Raw genomic sequence first — 27,564 nt, forward strand, 5'->3', positions numbered from 1 at the left:
CATGCTTTTGCATATTGCTTTCTTGCTTTTTATCATGTAATGGGACTTTTCAGGCCTATGATAAGAGGTACATAATCAGTAATTTGAAACATTTCTTCACTGGGGTACCACTAGCTAGGGGTGTTGAAAATGCTAGACTTTGTGTCACCATTACAAAATCATCATTTTGAATTGTGCCCATCAGAGCTCTGAATTGGGAGTGGCCAGAAATGACAATATTCTTTCAGACTTCGCTCAAAAAATGACTTTTTCTTCAAACTAATCTGTATCTTCTTAAGAGAACAAAATGAGGAGTCTTTCCTGGTGGCATATGCAAGACATTAAGCTATTATTAGCTTTCTGCTTTTTCAGTAAAACAACTAATATTTTTGTCACAGAAACCAGGTACGTACCACAAACCCATGATAGTGTACCTGCATCACGTGGAGTATTGCTAAGCGATCTGTGACATATGGCCTTGTCTGATTATTGTTTCATGTTACACTTAGCACATGTTGTATTTAAGTTATAGTAAACCTTATGGGAGCTTGCAGTTGTCCCCCCATCCCCCAACCACTACAAAATGGCACTTTACTTTAAACTCATCGTGTTCCTCTACCAAACACAAAAGGCAGCACATTACTTCAGCCCAGTTTGCTTGGTGCCTGTAAAGATCCAACACTTTGGTAGGGCTTTTATAGCACTTTTTTCTAATAGCTGACTGAATCATCTGCAGCTAAAAGGGCCAAAAAGCCACACTGAAGCACTCAGTCTTTACAGATGCTGCAGAGCCAGCCTGAAGTAATGCACTGCTTCTTCCAGTAAAGTGTGTGAGGGGGAGGGGTTTGTTTATTAACATCCGTAAGCAGCCTATAATAATATGGCTTAGAGAGTTTTTGACCAGTTGCATGGTAATGCTTACTGCGATTTAAACACAGAATGTGGTACTCCACTGGAGTCCTGAATTTTTTGGTCTCAGCCCTGGGATCCCACTGGAGCTGGTTCCAGACATTGGTGGGGTCCCATGGCTCAGACCTAAAATAGGCTGGGATCTCAAAATCAGCTGGGATCACACCAGAACTGGTTTAAGGCTCCAATGCAGTAAGGAGGCTGGGAACTGAACTAACAGCAATTTATTGAGCTTTCATTTTGGAGCATAAAATGGCAGTATTTTAAAAATGTACTCTGCCTCCAAGTCATCACAAGCTAGACAGCTTGAGTCCATGTGGATATGTATGAGTAGGATTCTCTAAGTTCTCTCAATCCCTTATTTATATCACTCTTTCCTCCTTAGTCGCACACAGTTCTATGACTTATAGCAAGGGTTGGCAACCTATGGCCCACAGAGCACTGGCTTCAGCATTTGGCAGCAGGGGGTCTCCCTGAATTGTACTGCAGTTGGGTGATGGAGGCTTCAGTGGAAGGGGAGTTCTGCCTGTACCATGCTGCTTTCAGTCTACCACAGCGTAGCAGCAGGGAAAAGCAGCATCAGTGGCTGTGTCCTAGCGTCTGCCCGCCTCCGATCTGAGCTAGGTCATTGCAATCTTCTCCTGTAAACCCCAAAGTTCAAATTCTGGATTCAGTTCAATGGAGTGCTTAAATTGTAGGTACAAAATTGCAGCTGCTGGCCTTCTAGCCCTTCCTTCCTTACACTGTGTTTGGTACTTACAATGGAGACCTTGAGCCCAGGAAATGCCAGCAATGATTTCACAGTTCTCTATGGCTCTAAATACAGTTCTCTATAACATTAGTTGTTTTAAATCCAGTTCTCTATGGCATATATCTGTTCCATCCAAAGTTCTATCTTTACTTCTCAGAAGAAAAAACAAATAGCCTTCAAACCAGTTCCTAGAAGGACTTTGTTTTGTATGGCACAAGGAAACCTTGTTTTTCAAGATGCAAAGGATTCATCCTAGGGTGTTGCTTAAGAACACAATGTAGACAGCTTTGTAAGAAGTTACAATGAATGACGTTGACAAGGCAGGCTGGTTTGTGGCTTAAGCTGATTGTGGATGATCTAAAGATGAGCCTTAGATCTGAGTCTTGACATGTCCTAAATACCATCTAACAGCTGTGAAAAGAATATGTATACACAATCCACAAATTTGATTTGATGCTAGTTTTATCGTGAAAACTCACAAGAGTCTAAGCTGTTTTATTTTTAGTCCCACACTTCTGCTATGGCTCCTGCTCTCCCTGTGCTGTACTTACTTCTCTGACTGTAGTTTCTGTATGCTCCCCTGCATGCATTTATCTCTTCTTATTCCTAGTGGCTTTGTATTCAAGATTAATGGGCAATGAACCCTCCAAAATACTGACCTGAAAGTCACTTTCCTTCTCTACCTCCTCTGAGCTTCTGGCCTTTATGCAAAGGGATTATATTGCCTGTTCCTTATATCAAGGACCTTTCTGAAAGTCACCATTGTGAAGCTTTAGCAAACTGTTAGGGAAGGGTCCCTGCTATCCTTTAGCAGAGAGAGGTATTTAACCATATTAGTCTGGAGTCAAGCAGAAGGCACAGAAATTGCACCTTTATAGGTAAAGACCTACTGAATCCTCAGTAGAAGTGGGGTATGCCATGGCTCCTGTAATCTTGGCGTTTCCCCTATGTGCCCCCTCCACCACTGATTGGCAGAGGGGCCCTGCTGCTCCCCACTTCCCACTTGCTTCTGATTGGTGGAAGTGAAAACTTCAGTTTTAAATATGGCACCATTTTTTCCTCCCTACTTGTCAGCAGCAAGCAGCGGGGCTGTCAGGGCCCCTCGGACAATCAGCAGTGGGAGGCAAAAAGAGTTTCATATTTAAAGCGGCACTTTTAACTTCCCCACCAACTATGAGCAAGTAGGAAGCAGTGGGGCACCTCTGCTAATCAGCAGCAGGGGGAAAGGAGGGCCACATGTGGAAACCTGCAAAATTAAAGAAGTCACTGTGCACCCCACTTCCACTGTGAATTCAGTAGGTCCCTATTTATGGGTTAAATAAATCAGGGATATATAGTATAGGCTTTGTAAATAGATTTTAGGACTCCTACAGATAAATGGCACTGCTAGAGGCACACGTACAGTCCCCCAGTCTGTCAGGATATTTATGACAGACATTGATGTCTGCTTCATCCATAGTTGTTCTCTCATCCCCATTTTATACTTCAGGTACATTAATAACATCTTCATCATATGGACACGTGGGAAAGAATATTAAGAGAAATTCCATCAGGCCTTTAATAACTTCTACTCCTCTATCAAACTGACTCTGGGAGACTCCTCCCAGTACATTCAATTCTTGGACACCACTGTGAAAGTTTGCAATAGACCTAACACCACCACATTGTATTTGAAACCAACTGACCACTACAGCTGCCTCTGTGCCAACAGCTCTCATCCTAAGTACACCACTAAACCCATCATCTACAGCCAAGCTTTACATTACAACTGCTCTGATCCCACTGACCAAGATGCATACCTTAAGGATCTGATACAGGGATTCTTACAATTATACTACTATCCTAAAACTGTAGCCCCTCAGATCAACAGACCCAGACTCAAACCCTTCTCCAACCCACTACAATATCAACCCCAAGAGAAGAACAGCAAAATCCCCTGGGATTGTCACCTCAGACCCCATCTTAAATACCTCAAACACATCATTAGTGACCCTCCAGCACCTCCTGGAAAAAGACAACTGCCTCAAGGCACTCTAACTTCAAGTGGAGTCTCTCCAACAATAAAATATCTCACCCCAAGTCACCATACCTTGCTTCAGACCAAGATGCCTGCTGTTTCTTCTCCTCATCACTGGATCAAATAGCACAGATCTGAGGTTTATTCAGTTACTCCTCTACCAGGGTCATGTATGCCATCACCTGCTTACAGTGTCCCTCTGCTGTCTTCAGTGGATAGACAGGGCAATCCCTATGTATAAGAATGAATGAACACTGATCTGACATCAATACCAGAAGGAAAGACATGCCGGTAGAAGAACACTTTAAACTCCCCAGGACATTCCATTCTTGACCTCAGAGTAGCTGTCCTTTAGACAACAAAACTTTAAAAACAAAACTTGAATGGGAAATTGCAGAACAAGAAATCATTCATAGGCTGAACTGTGTCATGTGGATGTCCAGCAGACTTGATTAATTGAATCTGCACTGATACATGTTAATTATCACGTTTCAGAGCAGATGTCTGGCATGTGTATATGTGCCCTATGTCTCAATGGGTTAACTGATTTGTTTTTCTCTCTTGTACCCACATTGCCTCTCCCAGCAGTGTCTCCTTCTTTTTTGTCCGCATTTCCTTACGTTTTTTATCGTAACTCCTGCTTTTAAGTTAGCAGTCAGCTTCCAGCAGTCCCTTCACAGCATCTGAGGAAGTAACTCCTCTGCTTATGAAAGCTTATGCTACACATTTCTGATTTAGTTAGTCTATAAAGATGCAACTCTACCTTGCCAACGTAAAGGCCTTGAGAGTGGCAGACACTTCTTTGTGTGTGCCCCGCAGAACAGCAGGGCACACATAAAGAACAAGGGAAATACTTTCTTGTGGCCAACTCAGTATCCCTTAATGTCTAGAAATTACTGCCCATCATTGGAGAGGTTCCCAGTAATCCCCTGAGAGTAGCACCTGCTCACTCCAAAATTCATTTGGATGATTTTGGTTCTGTATCCTAGTTTTAATAAGATTTCCTGTATGTCTTCACCAGGAATCCAAGAATTTTCTTCCATTGCTAACAAAGGGCCAGAATGGTACCTATTTTGGTCATAGAGGGGGTCTTCCGTATGTGGATCTCAGCTTTCTACCAGGTGGAAAGGTGGTTGGGCACCTCCACAGCACCATTCCTTCTCCCCTGATCTGCAGAAAAGATGGAGTTGGCCTTGGAGTTTGCCTATCACCCACCTACTTTCCAACCTCCACTAATTTGGTGGGAAGAAATAATACAGCCCCAGGCTGTTTTGCCTTTTCCAACGATCTTAGCCAAATACAGGTACATGTCGAAGGCATCTTGGTAATGCAGTTCCACTGAAACCATGCTTTCATGGACCACAACTAGTTTGACTTTTTGCTCAGATATCTGTGGCTTTTTGCAGCTGGGGCTGATAGGTTTAGAATGGGTATCAAGACCTCTACTTCAGTGAGGCAGTGCACCTTCTCACACCCCAAAACAAGGGCATATTCAAATACCCACATGCATGCATATATGTGTACATGCATGCCAATGGGTTTTGTTCTGGAGACTCTGAAGCAATTCTCTTAGAGGGTCCAATGCAAAAACTTACACACACAGGTTTTGAGAACTGCCTGGCCCAGTCATCATGATTAAACATTCCAGTTTTCTGTTAAGCTGTTCTAATCTATTTGCCTTACTGCTGAATGCAGAATAAATGAATTACTATTAACAACATTAATTGTCTTAAATCCAGTAAGATCTGTGTATCAACTGACAAAACATAATGAATGCTCAAGATTGTAAATGCCTAAACCTCTCAGCTGAATAGAATTCATGCATGCTCATTATTTTCAGCTGCACCTAAAAGATATCATTAACAAGAGAATGGGTTCCTTTTTTGTAAGCAAATGCACAACCTGAATTACTTATGCCTGGCAGTTGGGTGCTAATCAGAGCAAGGAATGCTGTGCCACTTAAATGGAGGCTGAGAGCTCCTGATCACACAATGTAGGTACAAGAGTCACTGAGCAGCATGACCCAATAAAGCAACAAATTGAAACCCTTAAGAAGAAAACAGGGGCATGCATGGAAAAATGAAGTCTGCAATAATCTAACTGTAATATGAATGATTATTTTTGCAAAATTTCCTTGCTGATACATACAAAAGCTGCAATTTAAGACATGTAAACAAATGTATTATGTACAATTTGCACATAGACAAATGTGTCTATATATACACCTTTCAGCTCTTGAAATAAACCCTTTCTTGTTTAATAAATTGCATGTTTGCTTTTACTCCAGTGCTAGTACTGGAAAGTATGCTGTTAGGGCAATTTTCAATGATTGCATTAGCCACAGAATATTACCATGCAGAGCTAATTGCTAGTTGTCAAAGCTACTAGAAAAAAAAAGGTTTTAAGGAGATGGCAGTATTTATTTTAATGAGTTAACACTTTTGATATGCATCACTGTATACAGTATTTGCACAATAAAATGCCACAGATCAAAAAGATGTTCAAAACATCAAAAAACAAAAACAAAAATTCTGCACTTAAAGAGGAACATAAAATTCCTGCTGGGAATGTGGAACATGGAATGCCATCTGTATTATATGGCACTGAGAAAACTGATTATGTTTGGGCCTCTATTTCATAGCAGATGGGTTCATTAAATTTAATAGCCTCCAGAGCCTTTAGAAACAGTGTTAAAAACATGTGGAACATGCTGTGACACTTCACTTCTCACCCCACAGCCATTATAACTCTGGCACAGGCTATAAATATTACAGTACTTTATTTTCATTGAAACAGGTTACTATTATAATTATTTTTGCTTGTATACAGTTACTTCGAACATGCAGAATACAAATCCTATTTTTTAGATTTTCAGAGGTTCGGTACATTTTTTGGAGGTATTTCATAGTTCTCTTACACTCCCAGATTTTCATATGGGACATCATTTCCCCACCACCCTCCCTCTTTTTAAAAAAAATTATCTGCAACATCAGCAAGCAACTGAAATGCAAGAACATGAAGCTGGATCTGTGGAAATTTTGCTTCCAGCATTCCCAGTAGAAGACAAGCAACATATTAAGCTGTATAAAGAAAATCAAAACAATATTAGTACATAGCTTTTGGCTGAAAATTGATATTTTTCTTCTGTTATTTTATGTGGATAGGTAATTCCAATTTGAGCATAATCTGAGGTCATTTTTGGCACTGATCTGCAGAGAGTTTGCAATCTTGTTTCACATCAAAATACTGGGTCTGTATTTTCAAATATTTAAGTACATGAAATAAAAATAATCCATTTCTGAAATGTTCTTATAATTGTTTAGATCAGTGGTTTTCAACCTGTGGTCTGTGGAACCTTGGGGGACCACAGACTATGTCTAAAAGATGACTATGATCAATCAAAAATATGTGAATAGCCTCACTTACAATTCAAAGGGGTCTGCACCTCCATTCACATTTTTTTAGGGATATGCAAATGAAAAAAGTCAAAAACCACTGGTTTAGATAAACATTTCGAGTGCTCCTTGCAATTTGGTTTTAAAAGGTATGAGGAACGTGTAAATGTTCAAGATTTGGAGTAGAGTGATAACATTCTGTTTTCTTCTAAGGGGATATGTACTAGTCCTAAAATGAAAACAAATCATGAGAAATGAATTTACTAATTCAGTGTTGCCTATTGGATTGCATGACTCCCCTAGACCTTTCTTCTTCCTTCCTGAACCCTGTGACCAGGCACTTTCATTCTCACTCTTGCACTCACTCTGTTCCAACCACAGATCTCACTTTTCTTTTTCACTCCCCTTTTGTTTGCCTGTCTTCGCAATCTTTACTTCCAGTCTATTCCTGTTCCTCTTATTATAAATGGGTGCATCTACATGTGTTATTAGGGCAAAGAAATAAACTTTAGCACAGTTTGTGCTGGAGTTCATTTCTCCAAACCACAGCATTTCTCCATGTACCCAGGACTGTAGCACATTGATCCAGGGTAGAGCAGCCCTGGGCTGACAGGGAACCCCCGGGGGGGGTCAGCCGCAGGCTCTGGGTGGCAGTACTGGACAGCAGAGAGGCTGACTGGAGTACAAGGATGCTATGCTGTTGGACTAGCCAGGAGGCAGCCCCTGCTGTAGCACCTTTATGCCCTAGCCAGCCCTGGTTACCAACTACATGTGAATTGTGGTGGTGTAAATTACTCCACTGTAAGATAGTACTTGTCCTGGATGATACTATCCTACAGCAGAGTTAATTAATTTACTGCACCCTAATGTGGGCGCACGTGTAGATGGTAATACTTTACTGTGGAATTAATTAGTCAAATCTGCAGTAAAGTGCATGTGTAGATAAACCCATTCTCTCTCCAGAATAGCTTGGAGCCCAACCCAGTTATGAGTTCTCTGGTGTGCTATGGATTAAGTAGAGGGAGCAAAAATTGTCTCTGCTCCAAAAGCTGAGGTGACTACAAGGAAACTATGAGATAGCATTGGTCATTTTGCTAGGCAGTGGTCTTGGTATACCAGTGACATAACCATTATCAGGGTTTGGTAAGTATCAAGGCAAAGAGTTGTCCAGAGAGTGTTGAAGGAGGATAATGAGGCATTTTTATAAGTGATTATGTCAAGAATGAAAAGCAGCATTAGAGAACGTGCAAGGTGCTTTCATATATCTCTAAGGCTTGCTTTTACTCATACTCCATTCCCAGACTAAGGTTACTTGCCCAGAACTTGTGGGTAATGAAGTCCTTCCTTTTGTGATTAACTTGATATTATGAAATTATTTTGGTAGCCCCAGCTTGGCCTATCTGCATTATTGTTTAGTACTATTCACATTTCAAAGCAATTGCACACACAGAACATGTTCTGTGGTAAAATTTAGGAACTAAGAAATTCACTTGGGTTAAAATACTAGAGGAACACATTCTTCCATTATGAGAGCTATACCCTAATAAACATTTTTTTGAACCATCATGTAAGAGGTTTGTCACGAGTTGCCAGCTTTGTTTATTTTGGTTTTTTTCCTGTGGCTCCCTTACCATACACAATTTCTGGCTTGTATTATAATTACTTATATGGAATTGCAGTTACTCTATATGTAAAGATAAGATTGCATTTTGACAGTAATCCATTGAAGTACCAATGTCTGAGACATTTTGCCTGCTGGATGCTCTCCTGCCAGTAGCTATACATGTTACATAGAGATGCTGTAGTGTTGAATTTGATTTACAAGCATATCCATGCCAAAAGGGTACCAGTCTTGCTTCCAGACACCTGCATGCTAGAGATAGACTAACTTGGGATCTTTTCCAGCTGCAGCCTGCCAGCAGCAGGCAGTGTGTTTAGGTAAAGGGACAGAGAATGTTTTTCATTTCCAGTTTGAGTTTCACAGGGAATTTACTGTTCATGTCATGAGACAAAGTTGAAAATTAAATGGTAACAGGTCACTAAACAGAAGGAAAACTTGTTTTTAGGTTTTTTCCTTCACTGTGTTGAATCAGACATTCGAGAAACATTTCTCCTTACCCAATCAAAACAGCTATTTAAACACTTCACAGCTTGTATCTGTTTTATAATAATAAGACCAAAGACAGGCATTCTGAATGAAGTTGAGCTGATTATAAAGAAATTGAAGCTATTTTGCTAGATATATCACATTTTTCATATTTCATTTTCACATAAAGAATTATTTAGGGTAGAATGATAATTCAGGAAGGCAATGAATTTAATACAATCTATCAAATACCATCCTTTGTTCTTCTATGTCTCATTCTATGACATTCCAAGAGAAAGAGTGCAGGGAAGATAAAATACATTTTATCTGAACTACTGAAGGAAAGGACTGAAATAAAGAAGAAAAGATTCATTAAATCATCAGAGCGATTTGGGTTTTATAGCTGTGGCAGAGTGAAAGCAGAGAGGAACAGTGAGTTAGCATAAAAGGAAAGCTGTAATCTTTTTTCCTGTTGTTCTGTAGGTGTCAAGGCTGAACTATCTATTAATAGCTCTTTTCTCCCCAAATTGTCAGATTTTATATATATAATATGTGTGGATACATGTAAAGATAAGAGCTGGTCAGATAATTAATTGGGAATAATATTTATAGAGAGGTTGAGCTGTTTATTGAGAATTAATTCACAATTTTTTTTCCTTTATTTTCAAGGTCTTAACTGCATCTTACTGCAAAGATATAAAATGTATGACTCTGTATACAAGGCATACTATTTTGTAGGAAGCTTGCTCCCAAATGTTCTAGCTGTTACTGATTGACCTGCCTCCTCACCATTATGCCCTATCAAAACAGCTTTTCCAGTGGAAACATTCCAAGGATGTTCTATCAAGTTGAGTTAATTGTGTGTGGTGTGTGCCCTCAAAGCCTCAGGGTCAGTGGGAAAAACTTGAAAACTTCTGAAATGTCTTAAGTGAAGTGTCAGGGGATACTTTTCTTACTTGTGTGTCACTGAGCTGCGGCTTGGAGATTTTGAGAATTGATTAAATAGCTCCTTCATGAGAACTCAGGATATTATAGAAATGGTGAGAATGCACGTTTGAGTATTTCTGTAGAGAGAAGACTTTACTGGCATATTGTTAATTAGGCCAGATTATTGCTGTGGGCTCTGCAAGGAGCTGAACTTGGACATTGCTTAGAAGCATCAGCTACTACAAAATGTAGTTGTCAATGTGCCAATAGTTTCAGCAGCAAAGATAGAGACCACTTTTTCCCCATAAGACAATACTAAGTTTCTGTCTAGTTCCAGGTGTTGATTCACTTCCTATGGGTCATGTTCTGGCTGCAGAAATGAACACTTTTCCCTCCATAAAGTACCAAGGCAGTGCAGATCATCTTAAACTGCTTCTTGTTAATGATTCCTAGTTTTAAACAGTTGAGGGCCCACAGAAAGCAGCTCTCAGTTGAGGACTCTGGCTTGTGGTACTCCTTTCATTTTGTTCAGCAGAAGGACATGATTTATTTAGACCCCAAATTGTATTATTGAGACTATTTATTATAAATGAGACTGCTCAATGAGCCTAATTCTAAACCATCAACTTTGATGACGCCATAGGCTTTGCCAGGCTAGGAGTTGACAATGGGGTTGTTTGGCAGGAAGACTCCATTTAACTTGATAATTGTGCATGAGTTTGTTTTCAGTCAGGAAAAGTAGTTTGCTTGATAGATAAGCCAGTTTTGATACATTAAAAATTGTCTTTTTGTAGTGGCAGCCAGAGATTACTGACAAAACAATATAACATTTAGAGCAAGGTAGAAATCTTACTTCTTGGCAATCCTGCGACCTGTCTTATGTTTTAGAATCATAGAAAAATAGGCCCGGAAGGGACCATGAGGGATCATTTAATCCAACCCGTGGCCCAAAGCAGGATCATTCCTGCTTAAACCATTCCAGACAACTGTTTGTATACCTTGCTTTTAAAAACTTTTAAGAATGAAGATTCCACAGCCTCTCTTGGTAATCAGTTCCAAAGTTTAACCACCCACATAGTGAGGAAGGTTTTTCTAATATCCAAGCTAAATTCCCTTGGTTCCAATTTAAGACCCTAACTTGCCCTGTCTGATCGCCATCTCCTTCATTTGTTTGACTTTTATCAAATTCCCCCCTCAGCTTCCTTTTCTCCAGACTAAATAACTCCAGCTCTCTCAATCTTTTCTTGTGAATTACGTTTTCTAGACCTCTGATCATTTTTGTTGCACTCCCCTGGACCCTTTCCAAAATTTTTCTTTCTTGAGGCATGGTTCCTAAAACCAGACACAGTACTCAAGGTGAGGCCTCACTAAATGAAGTAGAAGAATCATTTGCAAGTATCACTTCTCTTAATTCAACCCAGCATGCTATTGGCTATTTTTTTTAATAGTGCACAGACTCTTGACTCATATTCAGTTTGTCGATTATAACCACCTGGTCCTTTTCTGTGGTAGTGCAGCCTAGCTAATCATATTTCATTTTGTGCATTTGTCTATTTGTGCATTTGATTATTCTGCCCTAAGTGCATGACTTTGTACTTATCTTTGTTGAATTTCATACAATTAAATTTGGACCATTTCTCCACATTATCAAGGTCATTCTAAATCCTAATCTTCCGAAGGTCTGCTACGCCATCTATCTTGGTGTCATTTGCAGATTTGCTAACTGTGCACTCAGTTCCATCCTACAAATCATTAATGTAGATAGTATACAATACTGGACTTCTAGGAGGCCCCCCTTGATATTTCCTCCCACTAAGACATGGAGCCATGGATGATTATTCTTTCAGTCATGATCCATCTCGGTTTCATCTAAACTGCATTTCCTTACCATACAAAGGTTTTAGCATGCTGTTGTATTCAGTTATTTTCGTTTAATTAGAAACTCCAGTTTTTAGCGTACATTTCTTGAAGAACTATGAAGAAGATAGGGGCCTGCTTAAATTGTGGTTTTGCAGAAACGATGAAAAATGGTGGTTTTCATGATCATCACAAAGAATAACGTTTCCCGCAATTTTGCATGGAATCACATGAAACAAAAGCTTACTGGAATACCAAGGAAGTACAGCAGTCCCAGCAGTCATAGAGCACGGGGTTTGACAGAGAACTACTGTGCAGCTGAGCTAGTGGTGTAGACTCAGTGAAGACATGAGGCAAATAAGCAAAAGGGTTTTGGTGCCATCCTTTAAGAAGCCAGATGTAATGCTGCAGTAATGCTGTCATCTGAAGATAATGAGTGAAAAGAAATCTGAGAAAGCTAAATACATTTCAGCTCAGGATCATGTAAGGCAGTGCCCTGTAGGGACCTTGCATGCAGATGGCAGTAAAATGTTTTGTTCATTGTGCAATGTGACTCTGGATATGTCAAGGAAAAACAGCATTTAGAGTCTCAATCACATATAAAGTGAAAGACTGCTGCGGAGATTGAAAGTCAGAGCAAGAAACAATGTCTTCAATCTTTAAAAAAAACACTGAGAGCAGTTTGACAAGAGAGGCTACATTTGTGCAGTGGAGGCATTCACAGCCACTAACATTCCTCTGGAGAAAATTGATAACCCCAAATTAAGGGACTACTTGAACAAACACATGCCAAATCCTGGTAGTTTCCCATGTCCAAACAAGCTTTGCCAAGATTATCTACCAGAAATAATTGCTTCACATGTTCAGGCTACAACATCTGCATTGGCAGAATATGAATCAATCTTGATTAAAAGCAACAGATGCCCAAGATATCTATGTCCTGCACATTTTATTTGTACCTGGGAGCTGGACAGGCTGCAACCTCCCTGTTTTTCAAGCAGAGGCAGTTCGCCTCACGTCTGTCAATTTTTCTACTGTGGCACAGGCTGCAGTGAAGGGCGTTGTAAACTATGGCTTAGAATTTAACAAGATCTCAGCATTTGGGTCTGATAATGCAATGTATATGTGCAAAATTTTCTCTGTTGTGCTCCATGGAATGATGCCCAATGCAATTCATGTTACTGGCAATGCACACATCCTTTTTTTTAGTCCAAAGTGACATCTGGTGTACACATTTTCCTGATGTAGATATTCTGGTTTTCTCTTTTTAAAAAAGCATTCAAACATTATCCAGGCTGTAAGCTTTGATATGGGGAGTACATCACCAATCAAAGCAGGGATCTGTATGTGACTGTCTCTTGCACCAGAGCCAGTGCTTACAAAGTGGAATTGTGGTTTAATGCAGTTCATTACCACACAAAGAATATGAAGTACTACCAGCAATTTGCATGTGTGTAGTTTGAAATCACACCTAGCACACAGTACAGACTTATCCTATGTTGTCTTTTAAGACATGGTGACACTGAAGATCCAGTTCATGGAGTTTCTAACATGGCTTAAAAGTCAGCAGGCTTTGATACACCAAGCACACAACAAGCTGATGGTAAGGCAGTATTTTGCCAAGTTGTAGAGATGTGGAAAACGATCAGAAACAGACACCAAAACACTGTCGCAGTCAAAGGTATCTGGCATTCTTTGACAAAGTTCATGTAAGCAGCACATTCCTTGTCATGCTCTTTCTGCCATGCAGAGGCTGATTTCAGTAGCTGAAGGTCCAAACTCACAAAAGGCACCTGATTGGAGTAAAAAATGTGAACAATGCTATAAAAGGAAGCAGCTGGTTGTTTAAACCATGGTGGTAGTGACTTATATCGATTTAAACCATGGTGGTAGTGACTTGTAGTATACTTGTAGTGTCGATTCAACTTTGCAGCTATTGCCTAGAACAGTTCTTGTCTCCACTGGTTTTCTTGTTGATAGTTTTAAAATTGTTGTAATGCAATGTCTTTAACCCAATTTATCAAATCCATCAGCTTGTTGTGTGCTTGGTAGATCAAAGCCTGCTGACTTTCAAACCACATTAGAAGCTCCATGAACTGAATCATATTTTCAGCCACAAGCTTAACTTGATCTTCAGTGTCACCCTGTCTTGAGAGATTGCGTAGTTTAAGCAGGCACTGTATGCTGAGTTTGATTTCAAGCACCTTGCACACAAATTGGTAGTAGTACTTCATATACTTTGCATGGTAACAAACTGCATTAAATCACTGGAGTTAGACTTATGCTTTTATAAGATTCTGCTTTTGACGTTAAGGCTTCAAAAGGGCGATTGTTACAGTAAATATCACACTGTTTTATTTTGAAGGAATATTTAACTCCTGTTTTCTCCCCCCTTTCTATATTTGCATCCTGTTGAGTCACTAGTTTCATGAAACTTTATGAACCTTATTATTATATTGGTTATTATAGTCTACATTTAGTAAATATATTTCTCCCAATATATTTAGTAAATATACTTCTACAACTTCTCTGTGATGGCCTAATCTGATTACAACCTGTTTCCTGTAAAATCTTGAGATGAAAACATGAAGTTTCGAAAGTAAAATTTCTTGACTCCCTAGGTAACACAATAAAGGGAGCAAAAGGAAATGCAGATACTGTTCTCTGAGGCCAAGACCTTCTGTTATAATAGAAACTGGAGAGCAGAAGCATTATACCAATCAGTGAGAAGCACATTAAGTTTACCTTTGTCTTCATTCATAGCTGAGAGTCCTAGATGGTGTCCATCAGATCAGAAGGTTGCTTAGCTTTTAGTCACCTTTCATTAATAGCCTTGAGTTGTACAGAACAGCATTAAAGTAATTCTTTTAAAATAGAAAGTATAATGAGGAATATAGTTCTGTATGCAAAATGAAGAAACCTTTGTATAGCTTTCTGAATTCAGTGTGTAAGGCATCTATAAAATGCTCCATGGCCCTACTGATGAAGTATAGCTATAAAATCTAGATGTAAAACTAGAAGGGTGAACCATTAGCTATACTTATGAAGATGTTGACGCGCTGTTCCTCACAGTGAAGCTAATGATCAATAAGAAGCATTGATGGCACCATGTTAGCAGCTGACCATGCCAGTAAGACATGCCAGAATAGCAATTCTCCCAAATTACTAATATGTATATATGTGTGTGTGTGTGTGTGTGTGTGTGTGTGTGTTTATACATATATATATATAGTATTACTATGTTATATATAGTACAGTCTCTCTCTTTTTTGTAGTGTGTGTGTGCGCTACAAAAAAACAGAGACGCTACTGTTAGGTTACAGTTGGTTGGACTAAGAAAGATTTCAGAATGTTATATGATGGAGCTTCCTTATTACATTTTGATTTTTCACTGTTTTCTTTTAAGATATATTTAACGTAACAGTGCTAGTAACATTATAAGTGACTTAAGCCTTTCCTCTGATGCTGTGTATCTTCTTTAGCTGTGTTTATCCATGCAAAACTCAAGCGCATGTATGCAGCTGCTGAGTCCACAAGACACACAATGACTTTCTCTGTATGAGAGCTCAATTACATTGTAAAGTTATTTCCAAAATATGAACTGGATGCTTGAGTCTTAAAGAATGTGCATGATATGCTATATACTGAGTGGTGTTTAACCTCAGGAAGATGGGACATTTCCTGACAAGCCTTAACAGGGCATCTGAAGATCTGCATCCCAATGTGTGAGCCTCTGACGGGAGTAAAGTAGTCATGTGCTCACATGGTTTGTTCCTTTCTCTTATTTTTACCCTATTCACCTCAACTCTCCCTACATAGTATAGCCAGAGTGCTTCTTTTATGTATTTGGTCATTCTTGAGGGTGTTCTAGCAGGGACAAAATGTTACTCTCAAGGTAGATCTCTTTTTCACCTCCTTTCATTAATAGTTTCACCCAAGCTGCCTTTTTTGCCAGCTACCAGTGCTGTTCTTGGCAGTGCAATTCAATACATACTAATTACTTTTTCTGTAATGAAATTGCACCAGCAATTATTTTGTGTCTGACTTCTCTCCTCTATAACTTGTTCCCTATTGTTTATGAGCTCAAATAAACTCATGAGCATATGGTAGCCACCCCATTACTCCTTGCAGCATACTGTTTCATTCAGTGTGGATCTGAGCAGTATAGCTTGCTAGTTTGACCTTCAATGTATTTTAAAAAGGAAAAACATTCAGGCAGGGAGTATCTTATTCAAAACTTTAAAAAAAGTGTGGGGGAAAAGGCTATAACATAATACAGTGTCACAGCATGGGTAAAGATTCCAGAGTTTGGTAGGTAGCATATTTGTACTACACCCTTAACTGGGGAATGGAGACAAAAGCCAAGAGGTAAGTAAAAAGCCTGGGGACCTGTATAAAAATTCAGTAAGGTCCTTGTTATACCTTACACTGATCTGCACTAATGTTGTTTGGTGTTAGTGCTAGGTCAAGTTTGGAGCAGCCACATGTTCAAACCAGCAGGGCCCTGGAAGACTGAAAGGTAAGAATAACTTCAATCCCATTCTGGCCTTCCTGTTGGCCCATCTGCCATTTACTTCTGGCTCCTGCATCTGAGCAGGCAAGGAAGGGTTAAGCTGCCTGCCTACCCCCCTAACCCCCCACCCCATCACTCTCTGTCAAGAAGCTGGTCTTCTGTGGGCTGAGCCTGACCCCAAACTTTTCCCTTCCTCCTTCCCCAGGACAGACGCAGGCAGCCACAAGTAAGTGGGGATGTAGGGAGTTGGGGGAGGGGTCAGTGGGCCAGATCCAGGCCAGTGGAGGAGAGGAGTGGATGGGATGTTTATGCTAAGGTGTAGCCTAGAGTGGCTACACCTTAGTGTAACATGAGCTGGGTAACACAGATCAGAGATAATCCTGCCTTCGAGTAGCATGACTTTGAGCTGCCTAACAAGTGCTTAAAACTAGTTTTAGGTGTTAATATGTGGACAATCCAGGTTTTAAGAGAACCAGGATCTCTTATACAATCAATTAGATACCATATTGCATGGTGTATAAGTTGAGGTTTGAAGCCCAAATAGTGACCTTAAATTTCTACCTCAACTTATACACCATATCCAGGGCCCGGCCCAGCCAGCACAGAGTTTCTGGTCAGGGCTGCTACTGTCACTGCTATAGCTGCTGGGGTGCTCAGATTTCCTGGCATCCAGCAGCTCCTTGTCTCCCTGCTACAACATTCAGGGCATTGGGAAGGGAAGCGGTGGGGCCAAAGGTCCTGTAGTGCAGTGTGTGGGGCTGAGGCTGGCAGGAGCATGAAGCCTGCACTCATGGGGGCAGTGGGAGTGCAGAGCCCAGGTGGGCAGAGTGTGGGTGAGGGGGAGGGTGTGGATGTGTTGGGTGTGAGGGAAGGTGGTGGGGTGGACACCCCCACACTCCCTCTCCCCCATGGCACATAGTGGCCAGCAGGTGCTCATGGTCTGTGCAGGCATTACCACCCTATGGCATGCGGTTCTGCCAGTGCTTATGTGTCACAAGGGGGAGCCGTGCATTCTGGAGCTGGCTACCTTCCCTGCCCCCTGCCTGTGTGCAGCAGTGAGGAGCATGGCCTGCCCAGCCCACCTCTATCATGATGGGGCTGGGGCTGGGGCCGGGGTTGGGCTCACCACTCAGCTGGCATGGCCCAGGCAATGCTGGCCCCAGCCACTGCGAGTGACACTGCCTGGGCCACCCCAGTTGAGCACTGAGCCTGGCCCTGGCATCTATGAATGGCACAGCCTGGGCGATGGCAGCCAAACACTGAGCCTGGCCCCAACCCCTTTGGCAGCCCTGGTCTCGCAGATATCCACCTCCAGGTATCCTAGGTTTCATAGATTTCATAGACATTTGGGCTGGAAGGGACGCCGAAAGATCATTGAATCCAGCCCCTTGACCCAGGGGCAGGAAGCCAGCAGGGAGCATAGGATTGTAGCAAGATACACATCCAAATGTGTCTTAAAGGCATTCAAAGTGGGTGCTTGAACTGCCTCTGGCAGCAGTGTATTCCAAACCTTGGGGGCTCATACAGTAAAGAAATTCTTCTTTATGTCCAGCCTGAAGCGGTCACAGTGGAATTTGTGACCGTTTGATCTTGTCTTGCTAAAGAGTCGCATGGCTCTCAAACTCTCATCATAAGGTCTGTTTTCCTGACCTCTGATCATGCGCGTGGCTCTCCTCTGGACCCTCTCAAGCTTCTCCACATCCTTTTTGAATTGTGGAGCCCAAAACTGGATGTAGTACTCCAGCTGTGGCCTCACCAAGGCTGAGTACAATGGGAGAATGACATTCTGGGATTTGCTCGAGAAGCATCTATGGATGCAAGCCAGCATTTTGCTCGCTTTACCAGCCACAGCATCGCATTGCAGGCTCATGTTCATCTTGTGGTCAATCATGACCCCAAGTCGCTTTCATCTGTAGTGCTAACCAGCGTAGCACTGCTGAGCCTATAAGAATGCTGCAGTTTTCTCCTCCCAAGGTGCAGAACTTTGCAACTCATTAACACATTTAATATGTAGAAATTGTTTCCTATATTTAAAAAAATAGTCTAATTCAGGGTGATTATGACCTCCATTAGTTTTCACTAAATTTCAGATTTAGGTCAAAATCTATGGCAGATTGCTAAAATGAAATTATTGGTCTTAAAATATTGTTTAGAGGAATCTACTTCTAAACATAGGATCATTATAAATTTTATACAGAATGGGGTTGACAGCCTCAACTTGTGAGATGTTAGTGTGCCAGGGGCAGCGGCAGGGAGGCCATGAGGGGCTGGTCTTTGCTGTGGCAGCACAGCCCTTGCCCCTTTGCTGTCTGCCCTAAAGCATGCATGGATCCACTACCAGCAGCAAGTCAGGCTGGAACTCTGCGGATCCCGGTGCAGACAGTTACAGTGTCCTGGCTGCCTCCCATCACCACCCTGGGCTTTGGGCAGGCCCCTACTGACCACCACAGAGCCTGAGCTACTCACAGCAGGTTGCAGGGAAGCTGCAAGCAACTGCATTTGAGTCCACGGAGCCCTGGTCTGGCTCTTTGCCAGTGACGAGTGCATGCATATCTCGAGACAGACAGCAGGGCTGGGGCTGGGGTTGGGGCTGCACTGCTACTACAAGGATCGGCCTCTTTGCAGCTCCCCCACCCTCTGCCCCAAGGCACTGGTGCCAAGGAAGATGCTTTATTGTGCCATGATCTGGCACACGTGCTGGCAGTTGCCTACCCCTGATATAGAACAAACTCTTTCCCTTCCTACTTTTACTCTCAAAAGAAAAAAATGATATCAGTGACATTTACTTCCACTCCATCTTGAAATTCTTAGAGTTTAAACTGTAGATTCATGTTCAGGAAAAATCACATTAGTCCACCATTCTCTTAAAGTAGATAAACTGTGTTAAGTGAATGTGCAACAACACTGATAAGCCCACTATGATATACAAAGTCCCTGAACTTTCATGCTTCCCAAGGATTGCAAGCTTTTGTAATACCAAGGACTTTAAGAGTCATGCCATCTGGAGTCTTGTACTCTTGGTAAGGTCACCTATTGCAGCAAGGTTTTCAGACTAATTGTTATTAAAAAATAAAAGTTCTCAATTCTGAAGTAGGCAAATGAAGGAATACTTCACAATGACTGCAAAGAAGGCTGAAGGCTGCAGTGGAATGGAAACTCCCATCATCTAGGTTTTCCTTGCCATTAAATTAAGGTTTTCTTCCCATGAGATAGCATGCAGTTGCTGAAGTAACAGCATTTCCACATTCAAAGAAGACACGTGCAAGCCTCTTCCTTCAATAGCAAGTCCTGGGGTGATGGGCAAGTTGTAATACAGGCAGGTGCTAGTGATTACTGGAAGCCACTAACCATGGGCCTACATGGAGGTGATGGTTGTATGATAGTAGTTTTGTACTTAGAACTGAGACAGATATGTAATTTTTTAGTCACAATCATAACTAGCAGGTCTATTTGGACTCCACTCTGCTCACCCCATATGGGGTGAGTGCTAGAAAAGTTGCTGTAAACAAAGTCTGTCTCATTTCACCTGACTGGAAAACTGCATCCTGTGGGATCACTCTTTCTGCCATCCAAATCAAGTCATGATGTTTGCAACTTGGAGTGTCCACACCCTGATGGACAACCCTATCAGTGACTGAACAGAGTGAAGGACAGCACATGCTCAGAGAATGTGCAAGATTTGATGTGGACAGTTCTGCATTTAGTGAGACCAGATGTGCAGGAGTGTGGCAGCTCACAGAGCATAGTGGTGGCTGCACCTCCTTTTGGAAGGGAAGAGACAAAGACACATCCATAGCTTTGGTTTTGCTACCAAGATAGTTATTCAAATGTTGGAATATCCAGTTGCATTCAATGATCATCTCATGACCCTTTGTCTTCAACTGACCAACAGACAACATGCAGTGGTCATCAGAGCATATGCCCTGAACCTTGATGCAGATGAAGAAACAAAAAAAGAATTCTATTCTAAAATGGACTGAGTCCTGTCTTCTGTCCCAAGATAAGGTAAGATAAGATAAGATAATTCTTCTTGGTGATTTCAGTATCCAGAGTGGGCAGGGACTCTGAGCTATGGAAAGGAACACATGGAAAGGAAGAGGTAGGGAAATCAATTCAAACTGAATTTTTCCCCCCTTTACCTAGGTAACCAACTTCCCCCAAAAATATAAATAGAGAACAATATTCAACAACAGATAAAATCTAGCAGTGCTGCCTTTGAGAATCCCTGCAACTGTATCTTCAATGATCATGATATCAGGACTGAAACCAAACTTCTCATCTACCAGGCTGTTGTCATCCTTAACCCACTGTGTGGGTGTGAAACTTGGATGACATACTGGAAACAGGTGAAAGCTTTGGAATGTTACTATCAGTGATGTCTTCAGAAAATCCTTTATATCAGTTGGAAGGACAGAAGAACAAATGGCAGTGTTCTGGCTGAAGCAAACACCAGTGGCATTGAGGCCATGTTTATAGTGTGGCAGGATGTTTATGGTGCCTGCCATTTTAAAAGGATAGGTAGCCTGAAAAGCAGGGCTAATGAGAGCTTCACCTAACTAGGAGAGGGCTGGGCTTAGGATATAAGCTGAGACCCTGAGTGGAGTTACTGCACAGTCATTTAGCACTTGATAAAGGAAGTACTAAATGACTGAACAGTAACAACTATGCAGTTGGGCGCACATGTAGATGAATCCTCCCTCTTCTATATCCACTCAGCCACTTTCTGCCCCATCCCCAGCTCCTTACTGGAAAGTGCAAGGTCTCCCATTTTTCTTTCCAGTATCTGCTCCTTCCTCTCCCAGATAGTCACTGCAGGAAGAATAGGAATATAGGTATGCGCTGCATATGCTTGTATGAACAGAACAAAGTAGAGATATAGAGAATCTCACTGTCCTGCATGACGGGGGAAGAGCTGTTACTGACTTGTTTTGAAGGGTTGCATTAAGCACATTCATAACTGCCATTCATTCAAACCTTGGTAAACATGTATTCAATAATGGTTAGTAGGGGTGTGCGAAGTGGGCCCTATTTGATTCCAATTTGGATTTGGCCTGAACTGGGGACACTGATTCAATTTGTTGATTCAGGTCACTGTCCTTGATTTGATTCAGCCAAATCCGAACCTGAAGATTCAATGCTGATTCAGACAATCAATGATTCAGACATAGACACAGCTTTAAAAGTTATTTCTACATACCTTGAAGTAGCAGACGTGGCTTGTGAACACTGCGATGCTGGGGCACATCAAGCATCCCACAGGAGTGCAGGGGGGTCCTTCACGTGCTTGGCGGTGAATCTGGAAGTGGACCAGAAGTACTTCCGATCCACTTCTGGGTCTGCCAGAGAGTGCACTGCAGGCCCCTCCTGTGCCTCCCCAGCTTGGTGATTGGCCATGAGGGGACCCAGATGCTCTCGCTTAGACCCAGGAAGCATCAGTCATCAAGCCGATGGGGTGCAGGGAGACCCCAGTGCACTCCTGGGGGACCCAGAAGCGGACCAGCAGTGCTTCTGGTCCACTTCTGGGTCTGCTGCCGAGTGCACTAGGGAGCCCTGCCCCCGTGCTCCTGTGGGATGCTCCATGCGCCCTAACATCACAGCACTCATGAGCGCCTGCTACCTAGAGGTATGTAGAAAAAACATTTAAAGCTGTGTCTATGTCCCAATCATCAAGTCTTTCCGAATCTCTGTGAATTGATTTGGAGGGTTCTGATTCGATTCAGAGAGATTAAAGGGCTTCCTGATTCAATTCGGATCTGCAGATTCATCCACCAAATTGGACCAAATCTCCGCCAAATTGAATCAGGGACCAAAGCTTTGCACAGCCCTAATGGTTAGTAATTCTGTGATGATATTTGTTAAATGTAAAAGACAGCATCTCTAAATCAGGGTAGCATAGCCTGTGAACTTCATACCAACATTAAACACAGTGAACCTAATGAAAAAATTAGATGTACATTTATTTGTAAAGGCAATTTGCCTCATTTGTCTACCTCATTTGTGTAACGTTCAGTATGCAAAGATGATTGGGGAAAAGCTGATTCATTAAGTACATTAAGCATCTTATGCCATAGAAACCATGCTGCATGTGAAGGCTTCACCCAGTCTTTATTCTGGCCAGAATCCCGTTGAAATGAGCGTGTGTTTTAAATTCCAAGGTCTCTTGTCCTGCAGCCATGGAAAATTCTCATTGACTCCAGTAGGGGGTGGATCAGGTCCTTTTCAGTAAGCAGTTTACACACTCTAGCTTGAAGATCAGAGAGAATTTGCCGTGACAGAAAACAACCAAACCAGGGGAACACAAGCTGAATAACATGTCAATAATTACGAAACTGGATTGTGATTCAGAAGTCATATTTATTTCCTACAGCACTAGCTTGGAATACCCTTTGGAGCAAAAACAAAAGAGCAGATATCTATAGTCCTTAATTCTGTCTCCCAGTCAACATAATTTAAAATTTATATTTAAAAGACAGAGATATTTAAGAGCCAATTGAAATATTTTTTGAGATCTACTTTCTCTTGCGGGACAGACTTTTCTGAGACATTATTCACAACACTGTGTATTGCTTTCCCATCAATCTTCATGAATCACTCATTTAGAAATAATTAGAGTTTGTAGTAATTGAAATGGCACCATGGGCTGTACAATAGCCAATACTAACAGCAAAAAAACAGTAGTAAGGGGAAAAAAGCCCAGCCATATAATTTAATGCCATTTTTATGTGAAGGAGAATCATTCTTACAATAAGATGCATGTTGGATGTAATGCTATATTTACCCAAAATTCACTGGATTTTGGCATTTTTCTTTAATACATATACACCAGGGGTTGTCATCCAGTGGTACATGTACCCCAGGGGTTCTTGGGAAGGCCTTAGAGGGTACATGCAGATAGGCAGGGATGGAGTGCCACCATATACCACCCTGTGCCACTGCCTCCCAGGAGCAGGGCCAAGGTGGGGCAAGGGCAGTGGTGCTCTGCTGCGGGCCACACAGGCACTGCCTGGCCAGTTAGATGCAAGGGTGGGGGAAGCTTGCATGAGGCAGCAGCGCCACCATCCACCACCCTACTCTGCCTTCACTCCATGTCCAGCCACGCGCCACCCCTCTCCCTCACTCTGCTCCCAGCCTTTGGGGGTGCACTTTGAAAAAGGTTGAAAACCCCTGATATACACTGTTGTCTTTTGTATTCCTATATATCTGTGGAACAAATTGGTACATGAGTGATACTATTAGAAGAATCTTAAACTTTAAGTTTGAATAACATGTCAATAATTATGTTTCATTTATAGAATAAATTATACTTTGTTTTTCTATCAACTTTCACCTGGGGTGACTGCATTTTCTAGAACTAAAACCTGTTAAGGCTATCTTGATTATTTCCTGCTTTGTGTCTTAAAATCTTGAAAAAAGCTTGTTTGAACATACAGGATAAATTATTCTATAAAATGGAGCTGTGATTCATATATTTGAATAATTCTGTGTGTAAAAGTAAGGGGGTAGAAGCGAGAAAAAAGATCAGACTTTTTTTTTGGTAACATTTAAATGTTACACTGATTGGGTGACAAAAGAGAGTTTGGAATGAGTTATACACCAAAAACCTTTCAAATATCTTTCTCCTTTCTCCTTCAGTATTTATTTAACATGTTCTCTGATACTGCCTTATATCCCTTCCTTACCTAAAACCAGCTGTTTACACCTTCTTAATTTCTCTGGACCCAACTAATTTATCCATTAAAAAAAAATTAAAAATTACTTAAAAAGCAAAGTTTTAAAAAAATCTTGTTATGTTTGAAATAAGTTTACATCTTTGAAATGTTTATAATAGCCCCCCAGTTTTAAGAATCCCAACCGAAGAAAACTATTTTGTTATTATGATATAGCAAATTGCCTAGCATTAATATAGAGAATGTGCTCCTTAATTAACTTTTTGCCCAGTCCCTGGGGTGTTCATTGTAATGAGGTGTAGTGTACTTTAAATGACATAACTGAGAAAAGTTTTCACCTCCTCAAAATACAGTTTTGTATCCATAGTCCATGTTGAACACAGCCTGGAATTGCAGGCAGGCAACCTCCTCTGCCACATACACACATTAAACTGTCCTTTGTACAAACATATTTGATTTATTTATTGGAATGATAAAAGACTAAGTACTCCAAGCCACTTTTGGACTTGATTAAAATGCAAAAAAGTAATACAATTTATCTGAAAAGGAAAACATATAGCAATTACAAAGTGCTCCAATTAAGAAGCATACAGCACAGAGAAATGAATGAACTTAATTTACAGCAGAGGCCACATGGTTGTTTTCTCTACAGTAATCCTAATCAGAAGGTACAAAACTGTACTAAACAATATTATTTAATGATATTTATTTTAAGGTACATTTATTATCCACTATAACATCTAGGACTGTACTAAAATTAAGAGGTATAAACCCTATATACTTCCCACAGTGAAAGCAGAGATTAAAAATTACATGCCTTAAGGGTCTACTTTGCTATATTCAGCTGCCAACAAGTGATATAAAAAAGCTGCCAGACTGACTGGCTAGTTGATCTATTTTACAACAACTTTGTGACTGGTTTTCATGGTTTGTACATTGGTTTAAAATGAATGTATGGCAGGGTGCTCAGGTTTACAGGTGATTGGCTTCCCCTGCTCAGCAAGTTTAAACCCATGCATGCCATGGACTAGCTCTTTGTTTTCTGTGTTTTTTTCCATACCTGTCTTTGCTTCTCCCACTTGGCAAGTTTAAATCTGCATGTGGAGGAAGTTTGCTATGTGATAAATTGTAACCAGCCAGATGTGAAACTACTGTATTCCTGGATAAAGACTGGATCAGCCACAAAAGTTGAACAGCAACTTTTTTGTGATACAGAAGTATCTCTTAGTAATTTTAATGTGTGGACAGTTGGCATGTTATGATTTTTCACAGGATACTCACATGCAACATGTGACAGATGTAGCATCTGCCAGGGTCCTTATTACATATGTTTGCACAAAGTGCATGTCCCCAAATAAGGAAGGAGGAGAAGAAGATTTTTCCAGTCATGATGACTGAATGCTAATTACAGAGGAGCGAAACTGCAATGGCTGTGGCTGTGAGAAGGTTACCACTGTAACTCTCTCTCTGAAGGGTGAACTCTGCTCCTTCCCTCCCTGAGGCTGGAAGGAGAAGCACAGCAGCCATTTTGTAGCAGTATCTCCCTGCTTCTATTCCTCCATGCTTCTATTCTAGAGAAGAAAAAAATGTCTCCCCATTTAAGACATGCAGCCCAATTTGAAGGGCTGATTTTTGAGAACAGGGTATATGTAGTACATATAAGTAAATACAGTAACTTCTAAAATACAAACAAGCATAACCAAATGCTTGACATTCAGGATTGCAAATCATATTTTATAATTCACCTCTAACTGAAGCAGTTTGTGAATTATTGATGACTTAGGATCATAGTATCATTGAGAGGATGGGGATGTAATAGGATGATACACAGGGATACGTGGTGTAGATTGCTTTTAGACCTAGAACTAGTTCTGAACCAGTGATCAAAGACAGAGACATTTCAACCCTGAGTGTATACATTAGAAAAACACTACCATGAAACTATGTGGTACCACAAGAATTTACTAATTCAAACACCAGTAATCAGGTACATGTCTAACTAGTGGGTTGTGGTCACTGAACCTTTACAAAGAATGAAGAATGATTGCTAGCAATGACTATTCAATGGGAATGCCCATCCATCTGTCCCTATAAATTTAATGTTAGACCTCTAGACTTTTATAAGACTTGCAGGAGCTGCAGTCTCTGAAATACTCCTAGTTTATTACTTTGTTACCCAGACCATTTGCAACACCTTAAACTGTGAACCAAAAAGGACTGGAAGTCTGGACCAGGCATATAGTTCAAATTCAGTGTGCTTTCAACACTTGTATCCACCAAGTTGTTTACCAAGTCACTCAATATGAGCTGACTTTTTGAGTGGCTTCCAAAGATAAACCCAATAGAAGAAAGCTTTAAAGAAATCGTATTTATTGCCTCATAAAACAGCATAAAGTTGCTGTTTTTAATGGTAGCACTGTTAGGTATTATAATGTACCTATGTTTAAGTTCTTTTTTATGTTGTTTTTATCGAATTCAAGTACCTAGTTGTCTCCATAACTTGAAGGCAGTCACTGTCAACATTCTATGCCTATAGATTCCCTAAATGTTTGAAAATGGTTTTCTTAATTCTGCTACCTTTAATAGTAATTTCAGTTATTATCCTCAGTATTACTGATCCTATTTTTAGCATTTTTGAAATGTTGCTAATTCTCATGTTTCACTAAATGCAGTAAAAGAATCAAATACCCAAATCCTAATTGTCCTTTATGGGCTATATATGCAGGTAAAGGTGCAATGATTTCCCAGGCTCAGGGGTGCATGAAAGCCCCTGGTATGGGAAATCATAGCTGCCATGATTTCCCAGGCTTGGGGGTATCATGCACCCCCAAGCTTGGGAGATTGCAGTAGCTTTGATCCCCAAACCTAGGGGTTTCATGCACCCCTGAGCCTGGGAGATCATGACAGCTATGATCCCCCACCCTGTGGGATTGTGGCAGCTGTGTTCCCCTAGCCCCAGGGGTTTCACAGACCCCTAGGCCTGGGGGATCATGGTAGCCATGATCCCCCAGGCCTGAGTATTTCATGCACCCCTGGGGCAAACGTGCCCCCCTGGCTGCTGGGACCCAGCTGAGTCTCGTTACCCAGCATCCAAGCTGTAGTACTCTGGGCTTCTGTGGTACCAGGACCCAGAGCTGGCAGTTTCTGGGTTGAAAGTCCCCTCAGTTACGGGATTCCCAGCCCCAGCTGGCCATGGTGCACCCCTGTGACTGAGAGCCCTATCAGTTGATGGGGCTCCCAGGTGCAGGAGAGACCCTGCTACATGTGCAAATATAAGCTGAATAGCAACCAGCTATAAAGTTAGTACATATTTTCAAGGTCTGTCTTTATAGGTGGTTGGAACTTTTCACAGCTTGATAGCTACTTTGCATGGAGAGGTGGTCTTCAAATAGTTGCACAGTTAACCAGTTAATTGCATGATGCCTGTAACGTGTGACAGGGGCCTGAGGGCCAGACTTTATGC

The 27,564-nt window shown here is 41.3% G+C and overlaps 1 protein-coding gene across 4 annotated transcripts in view; it reads left to right on the forward strand.

The window, feature by feature from the left end:
• CACNA2D3 (calcium voltage-gated channel auxiliary subunit alpha2delta 3) overlaps window positions 1-27,564 on the forward strand; it is an 891,165-nt gene that overhangs the window by 630,137 nt on the left and 233,464 nt on the right. The gene's annotated exons all lie outside the window — the stretch shown is intronic.

The sequence above is a fragment of the Crocodylus siamensis genome, chromosome 11 (assembly GCF_052110815.1).
Source record: "Crocodylus siamensis isolate JL-2025a chromosome 11, ASM5211081v1, whole genome shotgun sequence".
NCBI classification, from domain to species: domain Eukaryota; kingdom Metazoa; phylum Chordata; order Crocodylia; family Crocodylidae; genus Crocodylus; species Crocodylus siamensis.